Source organism: Dermochelys coriacea, chromosome 6 (assembly GCF_009764565.3).
Source record: "Dermochelys coriacea isolate rDerCor1 chromosome 6, rDerCor1.pri.v4, whole genome shotgun sequence".
Lineage (NCBI taxonomy): Eukaryota > Metazoa > Chordata > Testudines > Dermochelyidae > Dermochelys > Dermochelys coriacea.
In genome coordinates, this window is record NC_050073.1 from 127,740,525 (window position 1) to 127,764,311 (window position 23,787).

At 45.6% G+C, this 23,787-nt stretch overlaps 1 long non-coding RNA gene across 1 annotated transcript; it reads left to right on the forward strand.

The window, feature by feature from the left end:
- The first annotated feature begins 168 nt into the window (after positions 1 to 168).
- On the forward strand, positions 169 to 23,787 carry LOC122460528. The gene is made up of 3 exons (XR_006281887.1): positions 169 to 180; positions 17,071 to 17,079; positions 23,667 to 23,787. It is a non-coding gene; the product is annotated as an uncharacterized LOC122460528 (long non-coding RNA).

The following is a 23,787-nucleotide window of genomic DNA, read 5'->3' on the forward strand; positions in this document are numbered from 1 at the left end:
GGACATGGAAAAGATACAAGTTTTAATTGCACTGTCTCAAATATAGCAGACATGTGGGTGCACAAAAGAAGGACACAGGAATGCATTTAAGTGGGAGACTGAAACTTCGTTAGCATCCCTCTACAGAGTTAACTTCTCTGCCTCCCCCCATTACCAACCTTTAACTGGGCCCAGTGTAGGGTCACAGGGCTCCCACTATATAACTGATACCTAGGTTAGACCCTCCTGACCCCAGGACTCAGCTCACTGAATGACTTCTCTCACCCTGTCCCTGCCAGGGGGGTAAAGGATACGTGGGGGCGACCTCAGTCTGCCAAGGTCCAGGTCTCCCTTTCCCCTTATGGCAAAGGCCCCCATCCATATCCCCAGGCCCCATTCCCCTCTGGGAGCTGTCCCTGGGAGCCTTATCTCACAGGACACTGACCACAATGGTGGTGAACTCAACATTCCCATGTTACTCTTAACGTTCGCGTTTCTATTCTGACCCCTGTGGCCTGAAGCTGGGAGTCCACCAACTCTGCCCTCCAGTCTCTGCCAATTTGGCCCAGCAGGACAAAATCCTTCCTGACCTCCAGAACCGGTGATGGTTTAGGACCCCTCAGTAATCTGTAAACACAGCTCAATATCCTGCAGCCACAGAAAGAGCAACAACATATCAAGATGGCCCCTGGAGACGTGGGGATGCTGCACATGGAGAGTGAGGCTGTGAAAGCCAATCGACATGTTCATGACTGACAAAGACTCTGCCCATCGCAACTCTTAGCAGAAATGATTCCTGGATATTAATCACTACAGGACCAGGCTTTTTCTTGCATACCCGTGTTGGTGCCCACATCTTCCCCTCCTTCCCAAAAGAGCTTGCCTAATGCCACCTCTGCACCTGTAGCAGCATCTTTGCATTGCCCTCAGTGCTTAGGAGATCCGGCATGCTCCACAGTGCACAGCGTCAACCTAGGTTGCCACCTGTCCAGGTTTTCCCAGGCTTGTCCCATTTGTGCGGTGGCTTGCACTGGGAGATCCGTCAGGGTGCTTAGTACATGCTGTCAGCTGACCAGTTTTAGGGGCTCAGGATTGTCCCAGACATCCTGTTTTCACATCTCAGAGGTAGCTGCCCTGCCCTAGAGGAGCTGGGATGGAAGAGTCAAAGGCCAATTATCCCCTCTGCCCAAGATCCTGGAGCTCCAAAGGAGACACATCCAAGGAGATGTGGGGGACATGCCGGGCAGGTCACAAAAGACAGAACATTCCTGAAAGCTTTTCTACCTGTGTGACAAATCCGTGTGTTCCTCCTGCACCCCTCGTTAAGGGACAATAATGTCAAGGGTCTAGAACAGGGTTGCTGTTCAGGACACAATGGCTAATAGACATCCTGATGGGTTGTGGAAAGGATTATCTGACTGAGCTGGGGCAGGAGATGAGGGGTTTGGGGTGCAGGAGGGGGCTCTGGACTGGCTGGGCAGAGGTGCGGGTTCCAGTGCACTTACTGCGGCTGCAAGGAAGCAGCCACCAGGTCCCTGCGACCCCCTACCCCAGCCCAGTGAAAGTGAGTGAAGGTGGGGGAGAGTGAGCAACTGAGAGAGAGGGGATGGAGCAAGCAGGGGTGGGGCCTTGAAGAAGGGGCGGGGCAGGGGGTAGGGCAGGGGTGTTCAGCTTTGTATGATTAGAAAGTGGCCAGCCCTAGTGGGTGGGTGAAAACAACGCGTCCAACTCGAGGGGGGTTAAAACCAGTGCGTCCCCCTCCCGGCGGGGAAGGGTTGAAAGCAGCGCAGACCGGAGCACGGCTCCTGCTCTGCTGGCTCCAGCTTCCTGGGCTGGCAGCCCCAGCGTCTTGCGGTAAGTGGCTGCCCCGTGGGGGTGGACAGGCAGCCCAGATGTGCCTGCCTTTAGATCAATACAGGGACAGTCCAGTATTTGCTTTTTTCTTTCCATCTCTGCTGCTGCCTGATTGGTTCCTTGTGGGTTTCACAGGGTGGTCGGTTGGCCGGTCAGTCCGGAGCGCTGGTGTTCGTACTCTTCAGGTTCTGCGGTACAGCAGCCTGTTTATAACTCAGCCCCTGGGGAGTGGGAGAGGCAGAGAAAGCATGTGGAGAAATCACTAGGCTTGGGAAGAGGAAAAATATTCCTAAGGCCAGGGACAGCTCAGGGATCAAGAGAGCGCATGGTCCCATCACGAGCCCTGTGGCTGCTCCTCATGAATCCCTTGGAGCGGGCAGAGCAGTGGCACACAGATCCCTGGCTGAGAAAATGGTTTGGTGGGAACCAGGGCAGGAGGGTGATGGTGTGGCCTGGGCTGCTGCCCATCTGGCACCATTGCTGCTGAGTTCATTGTCAGACAATCTCCCTGAATGGGGGTGGGGGCTGTGCCACGAGCTAACCACAATGGACACAGTGACCCCCGGGGAATGGCAGCTGAGGGGCAAGAAGGGGGCTCCCATGCAGCCAGGGAGTGGTTAAAGCTGCATCAGTAGCCAGCTGAGGGGTGATCCCTTTCTGGTCGCTGATGTCAGTGGGACTTTGGGTTCTCAGCAACACTCTGCTGAATGCTGCCTTTTGCTTGTGCTGCAGTGGGTCACACCGTGACCTTGCATTTGCTGCAGCCATCCAACGCACAAACTGTTGCCTTTGTCCTGGGTGTTTGCCTTTGTCCTGGTGAAGGAGCAAGACCCCTTCTTCTTCTGTGGCTGCTTGTGGTTGACGAAAAAGGGGCTAGGCCTTAAGGACCATGTCACTTGGGCTGGGACAGGAGACTGGCTGCACAGGGATAGTTCTTACTGTGGGACAATTCCATTTTGAGACTAGATCTGATTGTGAGATGGGCTAACAAGAATGGATACTTGATTTAAGTGGTTGAATGTGATGTTTTCATCCTTTGTGGGGGTTTTGAAGGGGCTCCTGCAGCTTGGGATGGCAGTTTATAGTACCTGCTCTAATAAATCTTCAATGAATGTGTAGCAATCCGAGTAACAGAGTCACAATCTCTGACTACAGTCAGTGGCACTGGCTCTCTCTGAATGTGGTTCATGACTTTTCTACAGCTGTGAATGTTCTGGTGCAGAGGCAGCTGTGCAGGTAGGTTGGACTCATTGTCAGCCAGAAGGGAACATTTTCAAAGACCGAAGTGACCTAGGACTCTAGGAACTAAACTTCTATTTTCAGGAATGAAGTGCAGCCCTAGGTGCCTAACTTCCTTGGGCTTTCAATGAGATTAGACTCCCAAGTGCCCAAGTCACTTTTGATGATGGGACTCGGGCTCCTAAGTCTCTAAGGCACTTTTGAAAGTCCTTGCTTTTGAAGTAAAGTGCATAGAGGAAGGTGAAATGCTCAAGCCCAAGCCAGAGTGCCAGGGAAAATAGCCCGAAGTTGTTCAAAGGCAATGCTGTGTCTATGGAGAGTTTCTCTAGTCACTAACCTCTCTCAGCTCTGATATTTGCTTTCCTTTTTTAATTAAAAAGCTAAGATGAGAGGATTACTGACTTTAAAAAAAATGCAGCCAGAGTATTAAGCCATGCTATTAAAAAATCAAAAGGCAATTTGAGCTGTAGGGGTTTGGTTATAGAGGGAAGGCAATGGTGTGTGTCTAAATGTATTTACATAACTATGCAAAACTAAAAGCCCTCCCAGTCGCTGTCACTCTATCCTAATCATTTTTAAGTCATGTATTTTGATTTGGTTGTTTACCTACCTCTTCACTGGCAGATTTAATGAAGTACCGTGAAAATATATCGAGTGCTGAGCCTTCTGCAATTCTCAATTGCCATTGATTGTTTTTCCAGCGTCTCTGCGACAGCAAAAATATACCGAGTGGTCCAGAAACTGCAATGTCCCTAAGAGCCCTGGGCTGGGACCTGGTGGAGTAATAAGGGGCCAGGTCCCTGTCCCCTTGCTCGTGACAGAGCCCCAAGGGGAGAAGCAGGGGTGTATAGGAGGGAGAGACTGATTGTAAATGATGTGACAGAGCCCCTCCAGAATTAACAGACAAGACACAGCTGGCCATCGGACTGACCCCCATATTGGGAGACGGTGATCAAGTGCTGCCTCAGTTTCTTTTCTCAAGACTAAACATGTAACCTTTTTTTGTAACCTTTCCTCACAGGTCAGGTTTTCTAACCTTTCATTGGTTTTGTTGCTCTCCTTTGGACTGTCTCCAATTTCTCCACATCTCTCTCAAAGTGTGGTGCCCGAAATGGAATACAGGACTCCTGACGAGTCATCATCAGTGCCAAGCAGAGCAGGACAATTACCTCCTGTGTCTTACATGTGACACTCTGGTTAATACACCGAAGCATGATATTAGCCTTTTTTTCACAACTGCATCACATTGTTGACTCATTCAGCTTGTGATCCACTATAACCCCCAGATCCTTTTCAGCAATACTCCTGCTGAGCCAGTTATTCCTCATATTGTAATTGTGCGTTTGATTTTTACTTCCTAAGTGCAACGTATAGCACTTATCTTCATGGAATTTCATCTTGTCGATTTCAGACCTGTGCTCCAGTTTGAAATCTAATCCTGTCCTCCAAAATTCTTGAAATGCCCTACCAGCTTGGTGTAATCCTCAGATTTTATAAGCATCCTCTCCACGCCATTATCCAAGTAAGTAATGAAAATACTGAATAATACTGAACCCAGGACAGACTCTTGTGGGACCCCACTAGATATGTCCTCCCTGAATTTTAATAGCTCTTCCATATTCAAACTCCACATCCTTGTTTGGTACCAGCCACTAGATCTGGGCATGGGGAGTCTCATGCTAGGAGTTGCACATCTTTTAGTCACTTCCCCTCCCCCTGAGCTGAGCACAAAAATGCAGTGAAGACTTCGGCAACTTCAAATTGGTCACATTTTAAGGTGTTGTGTCTTGGAACAGCCTGATCAACTGATCTGAAGTCTTCCCATAAAGTCCACCCTACATTCTGACCTGGTGACCAGTCTCAACATAGCCTTTGATCAATGTAGGGTACAAAATGCACCAGTCACTAGTAACAGGTTCTTGTAGTCAGGCAGCTCCTTGAAATTTGTTCTAGGAAATGAGATTGGTGAATCACATATATAGAGACACAAAGCCTTTATTTAATACCCAAGTACAAACAAGTATCATTGCAACCATAGAAAAATACCCTCCTGTATGGCGCATACTCATCCCTTTATGCAGCCCATCAGAAGCGAAGATGGCAAGAATAGGAAGTGAAGACGCACTGTCAATGGGATTGATGGTAATGTTGTCCCGATGTCCAAACTAGGGGTTGGTCTGAGAATCTTTTATAATGCTTTTTATTTTAATCCCCACACAACTGGCTCAGATTTGATTAGTTCGGGGCCTCCTGTTTGTTATTCTGGTGGGCCATTATTAGGGTTTCAACTGCTAGTATAAGCTATTTCCATCAATACATTCCCCTATGGTTTCAATACACAGAGGTGGTTTTGCTCCATGGTTACTGGCACCTAAAAAAACCCTACTAATTTAAATTCAATCTTCTCTCAGTGGTTTGTTTTTATTTCAAGTTACATATTGCTAAATCTTATAACCCGAGATCAAACACTTAGTATCAGGCCTGAGTAGTTAGCCTCGCTGCTAGGCCTGAAGCTTATCGCAAAGCCTATTTCAAATACTTTTATGTCTTATTTTTCCCTACTTACATTATAGCTTAAATTGTTCTATTGCATCTTAGCTTTTCCGAATATAGAGATTATAGTGTGATCCTAGGGAAGGACTTCTTAAGATCAGGTTGGGTCAAATGTCAACCTGCCTGTATTTGTGGATTTTTAGAGAGGTTGCAGAATTCATCTTGTTGGCTAAGTTTTCCTTTAAACCTTAACTACGGAGTGATTAACTAATCAATGCTTCCTAATGATGTCTCTTTCATTGTGGTACCTGAGTCAGACCAGTGGTTAAATTAGCCATCCACTCAGATTTTTTTATGCATTCAAAACATTATCAAAAGCTCCATAAGCTTCATATTTACTTTAATGAGATGCTTTGAAGGGAAAAATGCTCTATAAAGGTCATTAATGTGTAAAGATAAGTGTTTCCTTTGGAGTTACTATTTTACTGCTATGAATTAAAGTGCAGTGGTTTTCAATGTCATCTGTACCATGCCCTCGGATGCCCTTGTGTTACTTCCCTGAGGGTAGGCTAGGGTGTGTGTGTGTTCATTCATCTGCTGGAAGAATCTGCCCTTGTAATTAGAAAATGGATTTAGATTTTGAGAACACAATTGAAAATTGTATATGAGAAGGAATGCAAAGCATGTCTTTTGTAAATATCATGACAGTTTATTATATACTCTCAGTTTAATAGCTTTTTCAGAGTGTAGAAGACAATGCATTCCATTAGCATTCATGGCTGACAGCATTCATCCATTTTTCATTTCTCCTCTGCTGGCATATAACCAGGACAAATAAACCTGGGCACTGAATTACGTTAGTTACAGTACTCTGGCTATGTATTTTCCTTTCAAAATAATCTCTTTTTAACCAAGCACACTTTGATGGTTTAAAAAGCTTAATATGCAGTGTTTTGAAAGCCAGCATCTTTTATAATGAGAACTGGCAATTATAGCATTGTCTAGTGGTAAATATGTGATTCATGCTGGTCACCAGTTAGATGCACTTTAAAATGCTCTTGTCACAGCCCTGATTTCTACAAATCTACTGACTCCCCAGACCTAAGAAAAGCTCATATCCATACTAATCTATGCTGGGAATTTTCATATTTATATGAGAGAAACTTTCTTCCTTACATCCCTGTGACATTCTGGAGTGCAATCCAGACCAGTGAGGGGCTGTGTCACCCCTCGCCTGCAACGTGGTGTGCCTTACAATGCTTTGATGCTATAGCACCCAACTTAGGCTCCTCACAAACAGCCAAACAGCTGGCAGGTCACACCTTGAGTGTCTGTTTAGAGCTGCAGCCCTGGCCCCAGCAGCCTGCCAGCAAACACCAGCCACACTCTGGCTTCCACCAGCCTTGGTTACTACTCGCAGGGTGACCCCACCACCACCAGTCTCAAATTTTTCCCCAAACTGTGTATTCTGCACTTACCAGCTCTCTCCTGGACAGTCCACAAATATTGGGTCCATTGCCCCTCTAAGGGACTCAACATACAACAGTCTGCTGCCTAACATGGAGTTACCCAAACAATTCACAACACTGGATTAGTTCTAATTAAAGAATACAACAAGTTTATTTACCTACAAGGAAAGGGGATTTAAGTGAGTACAAGAATAAGGCATTGAAGTCAGAAATGGTTACAAGAGAAATAAAGATCAAATGCTTCCTAGTTCTAAACTTAACAAACTAGACTTGGTTCATGATGTTTCCAGTAACATTGCTGACCAAACTCTCAGGCCAGGATCTTTTCCCAAAGTCTGTTTCTTTTGTCATCTTAGGTGAAAAGGAGAGAGATGGATAGGGAGAGAACTTTGGGATGTTTTTGCCCCTCACTTTTATAGTTTAGTCCCCCTTTGAAATGCCGTTTCTCAAGGGTTACCCCTGGATAGAGTCCGTTCCCCTGGTGCGGTTGGAGGCAAGGAGTCTGATGGTGAAAGAGCGTCTGTGCTGTTTGCTAAGCTGCAGATCTTCCTTGCCAAAAAATGGCCACTTGATAGGTGATTGCCTACCTAGCTAGAGGCAGCAGCTTGGCCTTTGTCTTTACCCACTCCCCAGACTTGTCCAGTAAGCTGAAATCAGGACTGAAGTGTGTTTATGTTCCTAACTTTACATATATTGTTGCTACATATGTTCATGATATTATTGACCAGCAAGTTATTGGTTTTCAGATGATACCTTACAAGGCATAGTCTGTATAAAAATCATTATCGTGTTGTGTAGGATGTAGGTACATGAGTGCCTTCCATCACAGCCCCAAATTATTTGTAAGAAGAGTTAAAAGGAGGAATCTAAATGACGCTACAGCAGAATATGACAGATACACTGGGTGTTGCTGTATCCCAGACAGCGTGTATGTGGGTGGATAGGGTCTGTTACGTCACTGTGTCATGTGACAATGGCACAGAATCACAGTTGCTTTTTTATAACACTGAACAGGGAGCTTTATTACACTAAGGCAGCAGTTCTACCCTTCTCCACACTGACAGGTTTCAGAGTAGCAGCCATGTTAGTCTGTATTCGCAAAAAGAAAAGGAGTACTTGTAAATTTGTTAGTCTCTAAGGTGCCACAAGTACTCCTTTTCTTTTTCCTTCTCCACACTGGGACTCTCCCGCGCCACCTTGCTGGGATCCCTCTCTCATTTAGCAATATGGGAAGGGCCAGGTGGGTTGCAATCCAGCACCCTCCAGCCTGGTTTCTTGTTATGGGTTTAATGAATGAAAATGCCTCCCCCCCCGCCCCCGGTTTCATCATGGGGGATCAAGATCTTGGGAGCTGCCTCCTTCTTCCTGCTCCGCCCGGGCCAGGAGAGACTTAGAGCCAAGTGGAACTTTTCTGACAAATCTTTTATTCCCTGAAAAGTGCAGTTCCAGGTTGGTCGATGCTATTTATGAATTGAGGGCATATTTGGTGATTGCTTCAGCAAAAGAAACAAGTTGAAACATTTTGACTTTTTGTCTCCAAGTTTCACTAGATCTAGTTGAAAATATAAACATGTAAAAATACCCCCACAATAAACACAAACAAAGAAAAAACAAACAAAATTCTTTCAGATCAAGCAAAATATTTGAAAAAACAGGAAATACTTAATTTTGTCGAGAAACTGACAGCTGTCAGGCAGTGGCACAGACAGCTGCAGTGGCACAGGGGCCAGCAAGCAGAGCTGTAAACGGGGGAGTTTGAGTGGGAGCTCTGGTGGAGGACAAGGCATTTGTATTTGGTTTTGTATTTGCATGTGTAGAGGCTTGTAGGGGCTTTGTGCTGGGAGAGAAGCTGAGCCCTGATTATGGGGCGGGGCTTCTCTGACTATAAAGGGAGCCAGACAGTGGCACAGGAGCCAGCAAACAGAGCTGTAAACAGGGGAGTTTGTAAGGGGAGTTTCTATTGTGGTGCTTGTTTGGGGTTTGGTTTTGCTGTGGGTGGTGGTGTTTTGGTGCGGTCTGTGTTTCCCAGATTAACAGGATTTAGTTGGGAAGGCGATGACAGATATGGAGGCAGCAGTGGGAGTGACTCCTGTAGTGGAAGACACATTGAGGATGACTGGATGGGAAGCTGTGGTATGTACATGATCCTGGAGGGGGACCGGTAAGAGTTTTTTTCTGCATGAAATACCGTCTGATAGAGCTGATGGAGGAAAAAATCCGAGGTTTGGAGATGCAGGTGGAAAGTCTGGTTGAGGTTAGGAAGGGGTTTGAGCAGATGATGGAGCAAAGACATGAGGTATCTGAAGGGAAAAGCTCAGACTCACAGATGGAAGCAGGGCTGGGGAATTTTGAGGGGAGACTGGGTGAGGAAAGTGGTCAGTGGAAGCATGTGACTAAAAGAACCAGGCAGAGAAAAAGACGGGCTAGTGAAGGAGAAATAGAGCTTAGGAACAGGTTTGCAGAGTTGGAAAATGAAGAAGGGGCTCAGCAAGTAGTTGCTGAAGGTGGAAGGGTAAGGAAGAAGAGAAGAGCGGCTAGTCCTATAGGAAAAGGGAGACTACAACAAATATAGCTCCAGGAGGATACAGGATGGGTTGAAGAGGATTACAGGAGAATAGGAATGGAAAGAACTTGCACCCAGAGGGAACAGGGGAGACACTGGAGAATAGCACCGTCACCAGGAAAAGGCAGGTCTATGTGATCGGGGACTCTTTATTGAGAAGAATAGACAGGCCTGTAACTAGAGCTGATCCTGAGAATAGAAGGGTGTGCTGTCTTCCGGGTGCTAAGATACAGGAAGTAGACCTGAGGTTGAAAGGATCCTAAAGGGAGCAGGAAAGAATCGCCTAATTATCCTTCATGGGGAACAAATGATACGGCTAGATTCTCGCTGGAAAGTATTAATGGAGACTATGTTAGGCTGGGGAAGACGCTTAAGGAAATTGAGGCTCAGGTGATCTTTAGTGGGATTCTGCCTGTTCCTAGAGAAGGCAACAAAGGTGTGACAAGATTATGACTATCAACAGATGGCTTAGGCAGTGGTGCTATAGGAGGGCTTTGGGATGTATGGCCACTGGGAGGCATTCATGACAGAGGATAGTTCTCTCAGGATGGACTTCATCTGAGTAGGGAAGGAAATAGACTTCTAGGATCGAGGCTGGCACAACTGATAGAGACCTTTAAACTAGGAATTTGGGGGATGGTTGGGAGAGTCCAGGTAATCTCCATGCCGGATTTTAGCATTGAGAGGGAAGAAGACGAAGTAAGAAATGATACAGCCGTGGGTAGGAGAATGTATATAAGGAGCGAGGGCGGTGTGGATACCAGTCTAATAGGTGATACTGGCTGTAGAATGACTGTGCCTAATAGGGTACAAAATGTAAGCGAGGCCAAACAGCAAAAATTAAGATGTTTATACACCAATGCGAGGAGCCTAGGTAACAAATGGAGGAACTAGAGCTACTGGTGCAGGAAGTGAAACCAGATATTATAGGGATAACAGAAACATGGTGGAATAGTATCGACTGTACTACAGGTATTGAAGGGTGTGTGCTGTTTAGGAAACCGAAATAAAGGTAAAGGTGGTGGAGTAGCATTGCATATCAATGATAAGGTAGAATATAAAGAAATAAGAAGCGATGGAATGGATAAGACAGAGTCCGTCTGGGCAAAAATTACATTGGGGAAGAAAAGTAGAGCCGCCCCTGGGATAGTGCTTGGGGTGTGCTATAGACTTCCAGGATCTAATTTGGATATGGATAGAGCCCTTTTTAATGTTTTTAATAAAGTAAACTGATGGAAACTGCGTGATCATGGGAGACTTTAACTACCCAGATAGACTGGAGAACCAGTACTAGTAATAATAGGGCTCAGATTTTCCTAGATGCTGTCATAAATATAAAGGGAAGGGTAAACACCTTTAAAATCCCTCCTGGTCAGAGGAAAATCCTTTCACCTGTAAAGGGTTAAGAAGCTAGGATAACCTCGCTGGCACCTGACCACTATGACCCATGAGGAGATAAGATACTTTCAAAGCTGGAGGGAGGAGAAACAAAGGATCTGTTTGTCTGTGTGATGCTTTTGCCGGGGACAGAACAGGAATCGAGTCTTAGAACTTAGTAAGTAATCTAGCTAGAGATGCGTTAGATTATGATTTCTTTAAATAGCTGAGAAATTAGACTGTGCTGAATAGAATGAATATTCTTGTTTTTGTGTCTTTCTTGTAACTTAAGATTTTGCCTAGAGGGATTCTCTATGTTGTCAATCTAATTATCCTTTAAGGTATTTACCATCCTGAGTTTACAGAGGTGATTGTTTTTACCTTTTCTTGTATTAAAATTCTTCTTGTAAGAAATTGAATGCTTTTTTCATTGTTCTTGAGATCCAAGGGTTTGGGTCTGTGGTCACCTATGCAAATTGGTGAGGATTATCATCAAGCCTTCCCCAGGCAGGGGGATCAAGGTTTTGGTGAGGATTTTGGGGGGAAAGATGTGCCCAAACAACGTTTTCCCAGTAAACTCAGAACGTTTGGTAGTGGCAGTGGAAGTCCAAGGGCAAATGGTAAAATAGTTTGTACCTTGGGGAAGTTTTAACCTAAACTGATAAAAGTAAGCCTAGGAGGTTTTCATGAAGGTCCCCACATCTGTACCCTAGAGCTCAGAGTGGGGAAGGAACCTTGACAGATGCGATAGCTGATGGATTCCTTCATCAAGTAGTTGCTGAACAGACTAGAGGGGATGCCATTTTAGATTTGGTTTTGGTGAGTTGAGGACCTCATAGAAGAAATGGTTGTAGGGGATAATCTTGGCTCAAGTGATCAGCTAATTCAGTTCAAACTGAATGGAAGGATTAACAAAAATAAATCTGCAAATAGGGTTTTTGATTTCAAAAGGGCTGACTTTCAAAAATTAAGGAAATTAGTTAGGGAAATGGATTGGACTGGAGAACTTATGGATCTAAAGGTAGAGGAGGCCTGGGATTACTTTAAATAAAACTTGCAGAAGCTATCGGAAGCCTGTATCCCAAGAAAGGGGAAAAAATTCATAGGCAGGATTGTAGACCAAGCTGGATGAGCAAGCATCTCAGAGAGGTGATTAAGAAGAAGCAGAAAGCATACAGGGAGTGGAAGATGGGAGGGATAAGCAAGGAAAGCTACCTTATTGAGGTCAGAACATGTAGGGATAAAGTGAGACAGGCTAAAAGTCGAGTGGAGTTGGACCTTGCAAAGGGAATTAAAACCAATAGTAAAAGGTTCTATAGCCATATAAATAAGAAGAAAACTAAGAAGAAGAAGTGGGCCGCTTAACACTGAGGATGGAGTGGAGGTTAAAGATAATCTAGGCATGGCCCAATATCTAAACAAATACTTTGCCTCAGTCTTTAATAAGGCTAATGAGGATCTTAGGGATAATGGTAGCATGATAAATGGGAATGAGGATACGGAGGTAGATATTACCATATCTGAGGTAGAAGTGAAACTCAAACAGCTTAATGGGACTAAATCGGGGAGCCCAGATAATCTTCATCCAAGAATATTAAAGGAATTGGCACCCGAAATTGCAAGCCCATTAGCAAGAATTTTTAATGAGTCTGTAAACTCAGGAGTTGTACCATATGATTGGAGAATTGCTAACATAGTTCCTATTTTTAAGAAAGGGGAAAAAAGTGAACCGGGTAACTACAGGCCTGTTAGTTTGACATCTGTAGTATGCAAGGTCTTGGAAAAAATTTTGAAGGAGAAAGTAGTTAAGGACATTGAAGTCAATGGTAAATGGGACAAAATACAACATGGTTTTACAAAAGGTAGATCATGCCAAACCAACCTGATCTCCTTCTTTGAGAAAGTAACAGATCTTTTAGACAAAGGAAACACAGTGGATCTAGATTTACCTAGATTTCAGTAAGGCGTTTGATACCGTGCCACATGGGGAATTATTAGTTAAATTGGAAAAGATGGGGATCAATATGAACATTGAAAGGTGGATAAGGAATTGATTAAAGGGAGACTGCAACGGGTCCTACTGAAAGATGAACTGTCAGGCTGGAGGGAGGTTACCAGTGGAGTTCCTCAGGGATCGGTTTTGGGGCCAATCTTATTTAATCTTTTTATTACTGACCTCGGCACAAAAAGTAGGAGTGTGCTAATAAAGTTTGCAGATGATTCAAAGCTGGGAGGTATTGCCAATTCGGAGAAGGATCGGGATATTATACAGGAGGATCTGGATGACCTTGTAACTGGAGTAATAGTAATAGATGAAATTTAATAGTGAGAAGTGTAAGGTTATGCATTTAGGGATTAATAACAAGAATTTTAGTTTGAGCTGGGGACGCATCAATTAGAAGTAACGGAAGAGGAGAAGGACCTTGGAGTATTGGTTGATCATAGGATGACTATGAGCTGCCAATGTGATATGGCTGTGAAAAAAGCTAATGCGGTCTTGGGATGCATCAGCAGAGGTATTTCCAGTAGGGATAAGGAGGTTTTAGTATCATTATACAAGGCACTGGTGAGATCTCACCTGGAATACTGTGTGCAGTTCTGGTCTCCCATGTTTAAGAAGGATGAATTCAAACTGGAGCAGGTGCAGAGAAGGCTACTAGGATGATCAAAGGAATGGAAAACCTGTCTTATGAAAGGAGACTCAAGGAGCTTGGCTTGTTTAGCCTAACCAAAAGGAGGCTGAGGGGAGCTCTGATTTCTCCCTATAAATATATCAGAGGGATAAATACCGGAGAGGGAGAGGAATTATTTAAGCCCAGTACCAATGTGGACACAAGAACAAATGGATATAAACTGGCCACCAGGAAGTTTAGACTTGAAATTAGACGAAGGTTTCTAACCATCAGAGGAGTGAAGTTTTGGAATAGCCTTCCAAGGGAAGCAGTGGGGGCAAAAGATCTATCTGGCTTTAAGATTAAACTTGATAAGTTTATGAAGGAGATGATATGATGGGATAATGGGATTTTGGTAATTAATTGATCTTTAAATATTCATGGTAAATAGGCCTAATGGCCTGTGATGGGATATTAGATGGATGGGATCTGAGTTACCCAGGAACGAATTTTCTGTAGTATCTGGCTGGTGAATCTTGCCCATATGCTCAGGGTTTAGCTGATCGCCATATTTGGGGTTGGGAAGGAATTTTTGCCTTCCTCTGTAGCATGGGGCACGGGTCACTTGATGGAGGATTCTCTCTGCTCCTTGAAGTCTTTAAACCACAATTTGAGGACTTCAATAGCTCAGACATAGGTGAGGTTTTTCGCAGGAGTGGGTGAGTGAGATTCTGTGGCCTGCGCTGTGCAGGAGGTCAGACTAGATGATCATAATGGTCCCTTCTGACCTTAGTATCTATGAACTGAAAAATTTCAATTTCCGGTTGACCCAAAACATTTTTCAATTTATTTTTCAGTGTGGCCACCACACTGAATTCCGTGACTTGCCCAGCTCTGGAGGGAGTGTCCTGGGTTCTCTGTGGAAGTAAAATGGGATTGGGAGTCCAGCTGGTGAACAATGGGAAGGGGAGAGAAACCATCAGGCATTGCCTACAGGCAGCCTGGGGGGTAGAGATGAAAGAGGGAGAATCGAGCACCGCCCCATCTAGCAATAATGCTGGGCAGACAGGCAGGGCAACCCCTAAATACACCATCCTAGATGGCCGTCTCCTTCTAGCTTCACTGCAATCTCTGGCTGATCTGCCGTCACTTTCACTGCCTTTGGGAAACCAGCCTGCTGGGCTTCCAATCTCCCACCTCCTCCCCCTGAAGACAGAGCGCCTCAGCATCCCCTCCTTGGTGCCATCAGCAGCGGGCAGGGCTGGTTCCTCAGAGCAGGCAGAGGGGGTGCCCCTAAGTTCTTCCTCCTTCCCTGATTCAGTTTAAAGAAATACATCCAGTAGTGCTCTCTCGGGGGAACTGACCCTGAATCTCCCTTGTGGTGATTGAATGGCTGCCCTTTTAAAAGTCTCAATTATATTCCAAATGAAATCAAGAAACCTTAGAATTAAGACTAATAACATGGGGACTGATGCCCCATCCTTAATCCCCTCATTAACCAAGATCATGTGTTAAAAGAGACCATCCCCTGTGATGTGGGTGGAAGGCAGCTCCCTAGCTGCAGTGTTATGCAACATGCCGCACTTTGATATGGGCATGTGACTTCAAACCCTCTCTTAGAATTTGTTAGTCTCTAAGGTGCCACAAGTACTCCTTTTCTTTTTGCGAATACAGACTAACACGGCTGCTACTCTGAAACCAGCATTCGTTCTGTAGCACTCCCTTCTACTCACCCCAAACTGACAAGTGTTTGATGTACGCATCTGGATGCAGGCCAGTGCTGTTCTAAGCCATCAAAGCTTTTAAGATGTCACACTTTTTTTGTTACATTCGTTTTTCGCATCCATCAAAGTGAGAGCGAACAGAATTGAACATCCATCCCAAAGGCTACCAAGCAATTTACAGTCAGGTACTGTCGGCTCGTGACAATCCCAGGCCAAGAGAGAAGCACGAGTGGCTCTTCACAAAGCTCCCAGGGTGGGTGCCATTCAGTTCCATTGCTCATGTTAACAGCAGCTGTGTGTTTGGAGAGAATGCAAACTGCAGTGCAAAGACGGAGTGAGGAGAGGGCTTTCTGCAATGTGAACAGGGCTATGCAGGGAGAGCTGAGTGCTTAACATGTCTGAACTGGGCATGGAGGAGCTGTTTGGGCTAGTCTTTTGCGGGGGGGGGAGGGCTGCATTGCAAAATTTCTTCCTCTATTATTTTCATTATCTTTTTTTTCTCCCAATGGAGGTTCAATTAAAAAGTTTTTCCTAGCTGATGGGGAGCCTGTGTTGAACGTTAGAGATGAGGAAGATCTTGGCGGGTAAACTTGGGCTTGGTCCAATATCCATGTCTGCCACTGACCTCCTGTGTAACCCTGGTCACATCGGCCCAGAGTTTTAAAGATATTTTGGTCAATGGGACTAAGGAGCCTAAGTGACTTTTGAAACTGAGACTTCACTCTCTAAGTCACTTGGGCTTTTCAGCACCTAAATGCCTGTAAAAATCTGGGCCATGGCCTCTCTGTACCAAAGTTTCCCATCCATAAAATACGGATCATCCTTTCTTTCTCACACTCTTTATCTTTCCTGTCCATTTGGGCCCTGATCCTTCAAACACATTCCTGTGCTCCTGCAATATAAATAGCAATATCAGGTGACAGAAGAGCTCCCCAAAGAGAGGCTAGCACACGTTGTTCCCTGTACATTATTGTGGTGGTTTTTTTCCAGCTGAATTTCTCTCCCCAAATTCTCTGAAGCTGTCTCAGGATATTACATTCTGCCTGGACTAGCAGTCGCTGTTGATATCATTTACCCTGCTGTCAGTGCTTCATTGTTGTGTTCATAAGGGTTAAACTCCTTGATGGTGCTACACAATGAGGGGAAAAAGGTTGCTAGGGATGGGAGAGTCCAGTTATAACTTTCCTGGTCTTTAACAATAGAAGGCGCTGTCAGTCTAGTGCACAGGCCTCTCCCTGGTTTGTGGGTGGAGGGGCCGAGTTCCCCTCTCGGCAATGCTGATGAAGCTAGGGCAGCAAGCACATGGGAGGCTGCTTTATACCATCTGCTTGCAGAGCAATAGGTCATTGCTAAGACATATGGGCTTGTCATTTGCCAGCTCTCTCAAGAGTGATGTGTCACTTGACGGGTGCCCTGGGCTGTCCGTGTTCTCTGTTGCTCCCCGAAGAAGGGTGGCGATGGGGAAGTGATGGTGACGCTGTTCTGGAAACCTGTCCTGTCAATTTCACAAGGTCTTTCATGGCCATTTAGCACCGAGGTCTGAATAGGCAGAAATCGTGCTGCAGCTCTTTGGCTAGCCAGTGCCACGCTGGGACCGCTGTGATCAGCTTTATGTGATGGGTGGAGTGGAGGGGTAACTGGGCATGTGTGGCTAGGGACAGATGAGCTAGTGCAAGCTGGTCTGAATCTCCTCGGATGGTGGCACTCGCTGTCCTAATCTCAAAGCACTTGCTGATGCAGTGAGCTGTGTAACTGCAAAGTGGTGTTTGGTGTCCATTCTCCAAAGAACTGTTTCTGAGGGTTGGTGCTTCCTGCCCTATTTCTCCCATCTCACGGCTATCTTTTGGGGTGGCTAGTCTCATCCCCCAAAGGATGATCAGTCAGGGGGACAGTGGCATCCGCTGCTCTCCAAAAGTAGCTAATGCTTCCAGGATCTCAGCAGCATCTCCACTTGCACTCGCTGCCAGCATTGTCCTGCGGGCCTTTGTCACTCCTCCTCCTCCTCTGATTTGTAGGGCCCCCTGAACCTTGCTGCTCACCTCAGCTTTCCTGTAAACAAATAACTGCACTAGTTGTGTTTGGATAATGCCCATGGATTATGTCAGGTTTCAGAGTAGCAGCCGTGTTAGCCTGTATCCGCAAAAAGAAAAGGAGGACTTGTGGCACCTTAGAGACTAACAATTTATTTGAGCGTAAGCTTTCGTGAGCTACAGCTGAATGCATCCGATGAAGTGAGCTGTAGCTTATGCTCAAATAAATTTGTTAGTCTCTAAGGTGCCACAAATCCTCTTTTCTTTTCATGGATTATGCGTTTGGATAATGCCCATGTGTTTGGGGCCTTCATCTCTCACTGGGATTATCCATTGTGCTAAGTGCTCTACATGTACATGTGAAAAGAGGACAGTCCCGTCCCAGAGAGCTTAAACTAAGTTTTTACCCAAGGTGCCTTGTCTGTAGTAAGAAGAACGGCCATACTGGGAGATAGAATGACAGACAGCAAGTGTGAAAAATCTGGATGGGGGTGGGGGGTAATAGGACCCCATATAAGAAAGACCCCAAAATTGGGACTGTCCCTATAAAATCGGGACATCTGGTCACCCTACTGGGAGACCACAATGGTCCACCTAGCCCAGGAACTGGTCTTCCAACAGTGACTAGTGCCAGGTGCTTCAGAGAGAATGAACAGATCCAGGCAAATTGTTGAGTGATCCATCCCCTGTCATCCAGTCCCAGCTGCTGGCAGTCAGAGTTCCACAAGTTGACTCTTTGTTGTGTGAAGAAATGCTTCCTAGTGATCAATGGCTCCATGTCTAGTTGGCAGCCGGTGTCAAGTGGAGTGCCCCAGGGGTCGGTCCTGGGGCCCGTTTTGTTCAATATCTTCATAAATGATCTGGAGGATGGTGTGGATTGCACTCTCAGCAAATTTGCGGATGATACTAAACTGGGAGGAGTGGTAGATACGCTGGAGGGGAGGGATAGGATACAGAAGGACCTAGACAAATTGGAGGATTGGGCCAAAAGAAATCTAATGAGGTTCAATAAGGATAAATGCAGGGTCCTGCACTTAGGATGGAAGAATCCAATGCACCGCTACAGACTAGGGACCGAATGGCTCGGCAGCAGTTCTGCGGAAAAGGACCTAGGGGTGACAGTGGACGAGAAGCTGGATATGAGTCAGCAGTGTGCCCTTGTTGCCAAGAAGGCCAATGGCATTTTGGGTTGTATAAGTAGGGCATAGCGAGCAGATCGAGGGACGTGATCGTTCCCCCTATTCGACACTGGTGAGGCCTCATCTGGAGTACTGTGTCCAGTTTTGGGCCCCACACTACAGGAAGGATGTGGATAAATTGGAAAGAGTACAACGAAGGGCAACGAAAATGATTAGGGGTCTAGAGCACATGACTTATGAGGAGAGGCTGAGGGAGCTGGGATTGTTTAGTCTGCAGAAGAGAAGAATGAGGGGGGATTTGATAGCTGCTTTCAACTACCTGAAAGGGGGTTTCAAAGAGGATGGCTCTAGACTGTTCTCAATGGTAGCAGATGACAGAACGAGGAGTAATGGTCTCAAGTTGCAATGGGGGAGGTTTAGATTGGATATTAGGAAAAACTTTTTCACTAAGAGGGTGGTGAAACACTGGAATGCGTTACCTAGGGAGGTGGTAGAATCTCCTTCCTTAGAGGTTTTTAAGGTCAGGCTTGACAAAGCCCTAGCTGGGATGATTTAACTGGGACTTGGTCCTGCTTTGAGCAGGGGTTGGACTAGATGACCTTCTGGGTCCCTTCCAACCCTGATATTCTATGATTCTATGATTCTATGATTCCTTTTGTTTGTTTTAAACCTGCTGCCGATTAATTTCATTGGGTGATCCCTAGTTCGTGAGTTATGAGAAGGAGTAAATAACACTCCCTTATTCACTTTCTCCCACCTGACGTCTATCATATCCCCACCTGAGTCATCTCTTTTCCAAGATGAACACTCTGTCTCTTTTAATCTCTCTTCACATGGAGGCTGTTTTATACCCCTCATCATTTTTGTTGTCCTGGGCCCTTTTTCCAAATCTAAGATCTTTTTAGAGACGGGCTGTCCAGATCTGCATGCAGTATTCAACTATTATGTTTTCCAATGTGCATTACTTTGCATTTCAATATTGAATTTCATCTGCCTTTTTGTTGCCCAGTCACCCAGTTTTGTGAGATCCCTTTGTAGCTCTTCACAGTCTTCTTGAACTTATCTTGAATAATTCTGTAGCTTTCACAATCTTTACAACCTCACTGTTTACCCTTTTCTAGATCATTTATGAATCATTAGGGCCCAGATCCTTAAAAAGTAGTTAGGTGTCTAATTCCCATTGCATGTGGAGAAACCTGAAAACATCCTTCCAGGGGCAGAGGCTGGTCCCTGCCTTCTCCCCTCCCAGGCAGGGTGGGACAGCGCTGTCCAGCTCCCAGAGGCACTTACCTTCACAGCACTTCACAAACTTCTTTTTATAATCCTATCCATCTGCCACTCACCTAAGGTTTCCCCCGCCCCCCTCTTCTGCATCATAGTATCTGTTGTCCTCCTCTTTCCCTGGTCCTACCACACTGAGGATGTTGGGCTTTTCCTCTCCCATTCCTGCCACTTCCAATCCCTCTATGCACCCCTCCCTCTTCTTTCTCTTCTTTTGAACAGCACAGCATCCAACTCTTCTCTCCTCTCCCATTCAATGTTGCTGTTATCAACATCCACCCAATTCCTTCCCAGCAGCCTGCCTCTCTGGTCTTGACTCCTGGCTCTCTTTCTCTTCTCACAGTCTCCCACACTCATCCTGGGTGACTTCAGCTTCCATGACACCTCCTTAGCTTCTTAGATTTTACTATATGATTGTTACTGCAATGTAATGAATGATGTCCCCTTTTATGAATGATGTCCCTTTTATGTCACAGGTAGCTTATCTGTGCCATATTACTGGTCACTTGAATTTCCTCAACTTGCAGCTCCAAAGCTTTGCAAGTAGTGTTGGGGATCTGTTTTTAAAAAAGTGTGTTCTTTTCAGAGGAATCTTGAAATCTTCCATACAGACTTGCCAGGAAAGATGTTGCATTTTCCCATATTGCATGTTGTTGCTACAGATGAAACTTTGATGAAAACAATGCAAGAATTCCTAAACCATTTGATTGAAAATTTTAAAATGTAGGGCTGCTCTGCACTTAGAAATTGTAAGGCTCCAGAGCTCAGCTGTCTTGAAGGCAAAATTCAGAGAAGCAATACTTTGTGATTTCTGGACTCAATATGCTGACCAGTTTCAGAATAGCCAGAATCTAGCCATCTATCTTTTAATGATGTTCAGATCAATGTGCCTCTGTGACTCTGGATTTTCTACCACAAACATTTGTAAAAAAAACCAACACCACAATCGCCTGAAGATGAGGATCTTCAGCAGTGTCCTGACTTCCCACAAACCACTCTTCACAAAGCTTGCCAGAGATAGTTGATGTCACCTTTTCCATTAGAGATTGCTACAAACACAGGTAATTATGATTTATAAACATTGTTAAAAGATAGAAACACTCATACTTATGTTGCAATCAAGGTCTTTCTTTATTGGCAGCTGACGGTTTTTTTTTTTTTTTTTGGTCAGCCTTCTGTGCCAATGGCCCGCGTCTTGCCATGAAATTCTCCAATCAGTCCATGGGTAGATCTAACTGAGTATCTCTGCCCTAGAGAGTCAGCTCTAAGAACCTGGTCTAACAGAGTCTATGGTCCCTTTTCGGGGTTTACCTTCAACCCTCTTCTGGGGCGTGTTGTTTTACTTTTGGTCAGGGCGGCTTCGGAAGCAGTGTGTCTTGTGGCTGCTTCCTCCACTGCTGGGCTCATTCTACTCCCAGCAGTCCTGGGTGGAGCAACCTTCTTCGTGTTCACCGCCCCTTCCTGTGTGAAGTTTCCCCCTTTTAAGCTGCTTTCCCTCCAGACTGAGTAAGCCTTGCAGGTGTGTCTCCTCAGCCAGGAGCAGGCCCAGAGGAACTTGTTAGGGCGTGTCCCTTTACAACGCCAAATTCTGTGCTCCCAGGCAGGCTGTGCCCCTTCCTGTTCAACTTCTTCCCCTCCGAGAATCCCCAAAAGCCTTAAATCACAGACAGGATATATTGGAAATAGACAGAAAATTGGATTACAACGAGAGTCCATAGAACAGGTCTAGTCTGAAACTCTGCCAGAGCATGTCCAGAGAAGTCCCTTGGTGTTGTAACAGGAACAGCAACAATGCCTTGCACTTCTAGGGACAGCATCAGCGAGTCGCTCTGTGTCCTTTGGCAGACAGCATGTCAGAGAGACAGCTGCGGCTTCAGGTATCTTGTGCCATCCTCCTACTCTTTCCTCCCTGCAGATTCATTTATACCTTTCATGCCTCTTTGTTCTGCTTTCTGTGACATCCCTCACAAAGGCACCTCCCAGATGTCCTGTCTGACGAGGACAGGACAGTCTCTTAGGGTATGTCCATTGTATGTGTCCTGAATTCATTCTGGGGTTTGGTTTTTTCTGCTTTGGAGGAAACTGTTTCAGTTCCTGTTTTTCCTGCACCCTTGTTACAATGTACAAGTTCTTTTGCTCACAATGCTTGTCACCTTCACACTTCGAGGCACCTCTGCTCTTCCCTCTTGCCTTTCACGTGTCAGTTGTCCCAACTGACGGTGCTAACCTGGAACCAATATGCTGCTTGCCTTGCCAGAGAGGGCATGTCTTCACTGCAGAGATAGCCCAGGCTAGCCTCGCCTGGGTGGAATATCCCCACTGCAAAGCTTTACCAGTGCCAGACTGGTGTTACTGCAGCCACGGTCGTGGTGTACTAGCCCCTGTGCTGGGATGAGTTTCTGGTGGGCTAGTGGTTCTTAGTGGTGCATCAACTGGGCCACTCTGTGAATTCATTCATTGTGCTAAAAGCACTACAGCCACCGGATGCACCTGTGTCGGTGTAACGTGTCTGGTGTAACGCTTGCTGCCAATGGGAGAGAGCCCACCTGTCAGCATAACAAAAATAACCTCTGCGAGTGGCTGTAGCTATGTCAGCGGGATAGTGCTGTCCACACCGGCCCTGGTTCGCTCTAACTCATGTCACTTGAGGAGTGGTTTATTCACACCCCTGGGTGACATAAGTTATATTGACAGAGGTGCTAGCGTGTGCAACAAGCCCTGAGTGTGGTGTCTCTGTCTCTCTCTCTCTCTCTCTCTCTCTCTCTCATCTAGCGTGGTGCCTCTGTCTGTCAGTGACAGGAGAACAATGCTGCATGTAAAGAACTTCTAAGTACAGTTACTCGTTAGTAATGCCAGCCAGTCTGAAGGTGAAAGATTGCCATATTTGGCAACAGGAACATCTCATGAGAAAGTCATTAAGGATTTCTATCTGCAGACCCCAAAGTGATTTGTAGCGCAGCTGGAGGACATCTCTGTCTCTCCGTGTCTTTCCTGTCCATTAAACATAAAATGTCACTTTGGGTCATTTCCCCCAAATTCTGGGTTTTATTGATATCTCATCACAGCTTCACCAGATGGCTTCTCAGCCTCTGGCAGACTGGCAGCATGAGAGGTGGATTTTCTGGATGGCACCTCAGTTCAAATGCTGTGTAAGTGCAGCAGAAATGGAGCAGGCAGTTGTGGGACTAAACCACTGAACCAGTACAGAAAGGAGGAGGTAGACAAAGTACAGCTCAAGTGGAATTGTGGGATAGCATTGGAGGACAGCAGTCAGGCTAGATTAGCCTGTGTTCTCACTGAAAAATAGACAGGTTACCAACCTGGGCTGAAGCAAACCTCGAGTTCAAGCCAATAGCCTCAGCTGTGCCTGCTAACCTGGGTTAAAAGCTTCAGCAAGCCTGGGTTATACATTTTTCTGTGTGGACAGAAGGGGATGGGATGGGGACAACACCCAGGCTATAGCTGGAACTAACTCTGCAATGAGGACATACCCTGAATTTAAACAGACCTGGCTCATATTATTGTAACGTTCTCCAAACAGTCATTCTCTGGTATATCAGATGTGAATTACTAGTTGATTTAAAGGATTCCCTTTTCTGTCTTCCCTTCTCTTCCCTAACCATTCTTCTGTTCAGTCAGTCTTTGCCAGGAAAATGCATCATGCTAGAAAACTAACTAACATGGTTAACTGACATGGTATTGGTATAATTTTGCCCTGATTGTAGGTGGGAACAGTTGGGGTTAAAATGGTATTCACTGATCATGTGAAGTGTAAGGGTGAACAACCAGATGAGAGTGGCGAAATGAGGACACTTGTGTGAAACAGGGATATATTTTATCTCCGCTGTTGAGTGACATTGCCACAGACTGGATAATGAGGAAGTGTAAAGCAACATACGTTAACAGATGTTTGGCTGCGGGTGCTTGTTATCCCTGTGTGCTGTCTTAGGTCTACACAGACAGTTGGCACAGCAGACCTCAAGCGAACTGCCCAACGACCACAAGATTCGTTAAGGGACAAAGGCAC